Here is a 6,781-nt window from a genome sequence, read left to right as displayed (position 1 = left end):
ACACACACACACACACACACACCATTGACCCCTCTCCAAATTGTTTCTATATGGGCAAAACAGAATCAGAAGAGCTAAATATTTTTAATACTGTAGACAACCAAGCTATATAATCCGATTATACTTCAATTCCCTTCCTTCAATTTTAGGCTCCCCCACCACTATCAACCTCCGATAGAACTCTAATTCCTGCCATTGATTATTCCTACATTCAAGTTAAAACAAACCAAACACAGCAATTTCCCCTCTGTGTAACATTATATGAAAGCTTTTGCATTCCTGAGAAAAATATACTTGGCTACCCAAAGAAATACAATGTACAAATCAGATGTCATCCGTGTTGACAAGTCTCTCACTATTAGTGCCAAGGCTGACAGTATGAATCCATGCAGAAGTGCCTTGGAAGAAAGGCCTGGAGATCTACTTCTGAAAGGTCACAGCCTTGAAAACTCTATGGAGCAGTTCTTCTTGTTATGTGTCATGGAGTCACCTGTGACTCATAGCTCATTAGCTCTGATGGAGCAGTTCTAGTTGGAGGCAGCTAAGAGAAACTCATGCTAGGCCCAGTGCAGGGGTGAGGACCTTATTCCAGGAGCAAGGAGGTGGCCAAAGGAGAAAAGCTCAGAGAAGAAGCTTGCCAGAGGGATACAGGGACAGTGGATCTCTCCAGGAAGGTACAGTGAAAACATTTTAATCTTTCATCAACTCACAAACCCCAAAGATTTAATAGGAATAAATTTCCATGCCTGGAGAGTTTGCTTGAACAAGAAAATATGTTCTCTGCAACCAAACATCCCAGCACAATGAGAAAGTACGAGGCATGATTTACTAGGATTCAACAGAAGGCAGCAACCACGGTCAACACTATGCTCGATTACCTTATAATTTAGTAAAAAGGCAAGAACCAAATTTGGAAACTGGAAAATGCATTAGAAATTTGACTTTATTCATACTGAAAACTCTAATCTGTACAACAAATGTGACCAATTTTGAGATAGTAAAACTCCATGTTCTGGCATCTTTCCTGTCTTGCTGATTTTTACACTGTTATAAAAGAGTTAACATTCTTTCTCTCTTAATCCCTAAGGCAAGCAGGTTAATGATTAATCGTACCAGAGGGTTTTGTTTATAGAACTGGGGCACTATCATTGTATATATCAAGAGAATGAAAACCCCTCTGCCGTCTACACATTTCTTTAGTGTATTATTTCATTGCATAGATAATGCTATTTAGAATGGCTGATAAAATTTATTTAAATTTCACTTAAAAACTCTATTCTTAATTACATCTTTTACAATCCAAACATATACCCATTGAATAGGTTCTGACTCAAAGCTGACCGCCTCTCCCTTGGGTTTCTGAGGCTGTAAATTGCAGACCTTGGCCGTCTTTTCTCTGGAGGAACACCAAGACGTTAGACCAGTTGGAGGAGGGCAGCCTATGGAGTAGCTAGTGTTAATTAATGCTTTAAGCACACAACATTATTAGCAACTGTGTGCCTATTAAATGCAAAAAGCAACTGGCAAGGTTGATGTTCATGAGCTGCCTTGCTGAACTTAAGATGATAAATAGTCACCGTGGTTGCTTGGTGATTTTCTTTCTAGAGGTTAGTAACTTCCAGTCAGCCTTAGAAAAGGATTCTGCTTAAAAAGAGTCTTTCAAGGTGCCCATTGTTCTGAGCTGCATGAGCTCAAAACCCCTCCTCCTGAGTAATGTTATCCTTCCCACGGCTGGACTTTCTCATGGCCCACAGCTAACAGGAACAGAAGACCTGTCTACAAACCCGAGTTAACCACTGATAGCTCAAATGTGGGGCTGTGTGTCCACTTCAGGGTAATGCCAGGCTGGGGAAATCCCACAGTAGGGCTGGTGGAGAGCAGAAGGCATCTTATCCCCATACTTGAAAGTAGGAAGTTCATTCTAGGTCCAGATTATCCTCCAGCCTCCCCTTTAACCCAAGCAAGAAACAGCTCCTGCCTGTTAACACTTGAAAGGAACACTGGAGACAAAGTAGGTTAAAGTGTTGGGTTGATAACCCAGAGGTTTGGCAATTCAACCCCATCATCTGCTCAGTGGGAAAAAAGAAGTAGTCATCTCCCATTAGGATTTACAGCCTTGGAGCACAAAGGAAGAACAACTGTCAGAACTGACTGAACGGTGGGTTTGGGCTGAATAAATCTGCTGTAAAGAACGTTAAGCAGGATTATTAATTACATGCAGGTGATCCTCCACCTGATCAGTTTGTTTAAACAGTTTTTCTAGCTTTTTCTAAGATCCTTCCTCATTCTCCCCCCCCCAGGCCCCCAATTTCTACTGTACCATCTATCAGGGTCCCTACATGGTGCAAACGGTTTGCTCTCAGCTACTAACTGAAAAAGCTGGATATTCTTTTTTTTTCCATGCTAATTCTTCTTTATTTCCAGCTTCTGCATGCCAATCACCAGTAATTATCAATGTATCTTTTTCTTTAATTAAAATTTTATTTATTTATTTTATTTTATTTTATTTTTTTACAGAGGTTTTGGATTTCCATTCATTCATTGCCGCAATTTTCTCCCTGCCCACCCCTCCCCACCAGCTCTCTTCCCCCTCCGAAGAGAGAGAGAAAAAAAAAAAAAGAAAACAAATTCCTTTATTAGTATACAATTCCCATGTCCCTTCCCCCCACCCCCCACCCCGAGTACACTTCTCTATGCAACCTTAATTCTGGGTTCCTGTGCAAACCATAATACTCAATCATATATCACTTCTAATCTGTTCTTTCCCTCATCTGTTTCAATACAATATACATAATTTATCCAGTTTTTTCTGTCATACCCCCACCCTGATGTCAGACCCATTCTACAACAGTGGCACCATGCAGTATTCAGCAAAGAGCTGGAAGCAGCCTAAGGGCCCATCAACAAACGAATGGATAGAGAAGCTGTGGTATATCCACACAATGCAATACTACGCAGCATTGAAAAACAAGGAACTCATGCAATATTATTCAAAGTGGGTGACTGTGGAGGACATTATGCTAAGTGAAATATCTCAGTCACAAAAGCTGGATATTCTAAGCCACCACTCGCACTGCCTCATTCACTGCCATCCACAACCACATTCTCCAGAAAAGGGAACCCAAAACTAGACAAGATTTAAGGCTGGGAACTTAAAAGCGAGTCTATGCACCAAGGGAATCTTTGCTCCTCCTTCAATATAACTAATTTTGAGTAACAGTAAATAAATTGGGGTCCATTTTTGTAGTTGTAAATCGCCTCACATTAATCATGACCTCCATTACCAGAGCTAGCAATTCAAATTCCACAGTAATAGTTGTTCTGATTCGTTAGGGGCTGGAAGGGAATCCAGAAGCAATTCTTTCCCATGCCTCAAACCAGCACTCCAGGATGGACAGAATACCGACATGGAAGACAGTCTTTGGTTCCATTTCATTCACCGTTATTCTTACCTACAGTTTCTCCCTGATTCTCATCCTTCACCGTTTTTTTCTGGTCTCAGTTGATCTTTGAATACTTTTTATCATTTTTGGCCCACTGAGTCAAACTCATTGGGTTTCTGAGGTGATAAATTCCTACAGTATTTTTCTTCCTCAGTGCTGCTGGAGGACTTGAACTGCCAACCTTTGGGTTAGCAGCCCAACATGCAATGCACCTCACCACTAGGCCTCCTTAACACACCTGAGGAACTGGGCAGTTAGGTGAGTGTGTTTTGAAGGTTAGAGTAAATCAACAAAGTCCAGGGTGGGATGAAAGTAAACAGTTTACAGATAATGGAAAGCCATTGCAAAGGATTCTGGGGAGGTTTCATGATCTCTTTTTCACTGAAAGGATCACAAAGGGCCGTGGAGAAAAGGGGCTGGAGGGGTGATAAGAACACAGCCAGGGAGGCAAGTGAGAAAAATGTGAGCTGATCTGAAGGCCACTGTTTTCATCTTTTCAATGGCAGCTGATGACATAAGTACCCTTAATAAAGACTACATTTCCTAGTCATTCTTGTAACCAGAAGAAGCCCTAACAGCACAGTGCTTTGTGTTGGGCTGTCAAGCAAAACAGCAGCAGTTCAAATCTACAAGCTGTTCTGCAAGAGAAAGATGTGCAGGTCTTACTGCAAAGATTCACAGCCTTAGAAACTGGAAGGTTTCTAGGAGTTGGAACTAATTGTGCGGCAGCGAGTTTAGCTCATATCCAGGGGTGGCAGTGTGTTATGTGATTTGGGGGAAGTGTCTTTAAGGAGAGGGGGCAGGGAGGTACCTATTGTTGCTGCTGCTCCCTCCTCCTCCTCCTCCTCCTCCTCCTCCTTGGGTGGACTTCTAGGAGCCACCTTGTCCCACAGCATGAAAGCCACAACTCAAAGCTGCAGAAGAGCAAGACAGAACGAACAAGGTCCCTGGAATGAAAAGTGGCTACCACTCCTAGACTTCCTGCCTTTGAATTTCTTTTAGAGAAAAGAGAAATAAACATTTATGGGTTTTAAATGCACTGCTAATTTATATCTTCAGTCATTCACAGCAAATCTAAGTCTAACTGATTAAAACCATTTAACAAAATCAGACACGTGGCTGTTGAGTTGACTCATATTTTAGAGCTGTGCTTCTTACAGTTCTCAAAGGCTCTTTCCAAAGCAGAGTTTCAGGGCTTGCTTTCTAGTGCCTCTAAGTGGATATGAACCATCAAGCTTTCCGTTTATAGTGCATATGCCAATTTACTGTTTGTGTCACTCAGGGACTCCAGTCTGATACTCCTTTGACATTTCAGATACTTTATTTCTATGACTGCAGCCTAAGCATTTGCCCTCCCTCCACCCCGCCCCAACACAACACATTAATAACTGCTTTTTAACCTTTTCCTTTTGGGTTGCCATTAAATCGAATGCCCCTTCTTTAGAATATGTGTTAAAAACCTACAGAAGTCTATTCCTCCTAAGAAGCCCAGTTTCATGGATGGAAGAAGGGAGATGAAAGTATTGGGCTGAAGCCTCATTCTTCAAAGAGGCTTCACCCTCTGTAGGACCCAGTTGCCAGATTGGTGTAGAATTGTGGGCCTCTGATGAGCAAGTGATGATGAATCAGAGTGCTGCTTTGTCATTCATGTAAAACTTTCTGGAGAGAAGTGATGTTGGGCTGTGGTGACTCGGCTCTGGGAACTGATTTGTCATTATTTCTGTCTGAGGCCTACTCCCTCCACTTACTCTAGCTTCCTCCACATCCAATCCCCGGATATATGCACTCTTGCTAACTCTAACTCTGTTTAGTCAAAAGGGTTTCTGCTGACTCATGTGAGTATGCATCACAGGAAAACAGTGGTGACATTAATTGGCAGAAAGCCAAACCTACCCTGAAGTGGTCACATTTTTCTGTAGAAAAATGAATAAAATAATAACACACATGTTCCTCTATGTTTCATCAATTTGGACCAAGGCCAAAAAAAATAACAGATCAACCATTTTGTTGAGTTCAGATTCTAATTCTACCCAGAAGGGAACCAGTCTTTAGCACACAAGAAGCATTGCTGAAAATTCTCCATAAGGAGAGTGGTAAGGAATTAATCTGAGTAGATTAATAAATGAAAGTGTATTTAGACATATCTGAAGAACTCAGTTATATATCATCACCTCCGGAAAGCTAGTAAGAACCTTAGTCCAAACAGATGAAAGATTAGTCACAATAAAAGTGTAAGCCTGACCCTAATTAATGACCTGCTTACAATTAGTCTCTATTTATAGCCTTATTAGTCCACTTGGTGTTCTAGCTAACCGTGACATCCTCGAGCTAGGAGAATCCGTGGATAATCTCTACATGGCTCAGATTATCCAAAGTGGATAATCTCTAGCTTGGATTTGCCAAGATTCTGAGTACATTTCTTGAATCAAATCTCAAGGTAAACACAATCTCCTTGCTAACAAACTACTAACTCAACTTCATTCTCTTCCTCCTGCTCTTCTTTGAGGAGTGAATGGAATCTCCCTTGGGAATTATCTTGTGTCGAAGAGGAAAACAAGTACAAAATTCCCACATTTGGAAAACCAAGAGACTGGCAGAGTTCTTTAGAGGGTGATGCTCTAAACTGGTTTGCTACTCACAACACTTTGTTAACAATTTGTTAATTATTTTAGGTCATGGTTCTAACTCATGCTGCCATTTCTTTCTTCTGACATCTTTAGAAACTTCTGGACTCTGACAAATTAACATCTGTAGTATTACAAATGTGTGTGTGTGTGTGTGTGTGTGTGTGTTGGGCATTAGGAGTTGTGGAGTCGGGAAATGTTGAAAAAGCATTAAAAATCTGACTAAAAACAGTTACTTCCAAGTGGTATAAAGCATTCAGAAAGCAATAAATGGAGGGGAAAAACAGACAAGGTAATTCCAAATCACAGTCTACAGTCAACACAAGATGGCCAGCTGTATTTCTGATTTCCCTTGGCTTTCAGATATTTTGTAAGATTGCAATGATTTTTACCTCATTATGGGGGGGGGAATCCTACATTTTCTTTTTTCTCTTCAATAAAAATAAATCAAGGTCTCATTTACTCATAGAATAAAATGTGAAGATACACTATAAAGAATTAAATTTCATAATTTAATTGTTCAGACTAGTAGATACTTGGATAGTTGCACATAGCCACATAGAGCAATTACTTATATCTACTTGATAGAGCTAGAAAGTATTTCTTTAGCTGTGGTATAGCCACACAATCGAATACTATGCTTTACTGAAAAACAAGGAACTCATGCAATATTATTCAAAATGGGTGACCCTGGAGGACATTATGCTGAGTGAA

The 6,781-nt window shown here is 40.7% G+C and overlaps 1 protein-coding gene across 1 annotated transcript in view; it reads right to left on the bottom strand.

Moving 5' to 3' along the window:
- Positions 1–6,781, bottom strand: part of MAML2 (mastermind-like 2 (Drosophila)) — a 484,193-nt gene that overhangs the window by 285,781 nt on the left and 191,631 nt on the right. The window lies entirely within an intron of this gene.

Source organism: Elephantulus edwardii, unplaced genomic scaffold (assembly GCF_000299155.1).
Source record: "Elephantulus edwardii isolate Elephantulus edwardi_28Jun2011 unplaced genomic scaffold, EleEdw1.0 scaffold00056, whole genome shotgun sequence".
NCBI classification, from domain to species: Eukaryota; Metazoa; Chordata; class Mammalia; order Macroscelidea; family Macroscelididae; genus Elephantulus; species Elephantulus edwardii.
This window is presented reverse-complemented; position numbering and strand designations above follow the sequence as displayed.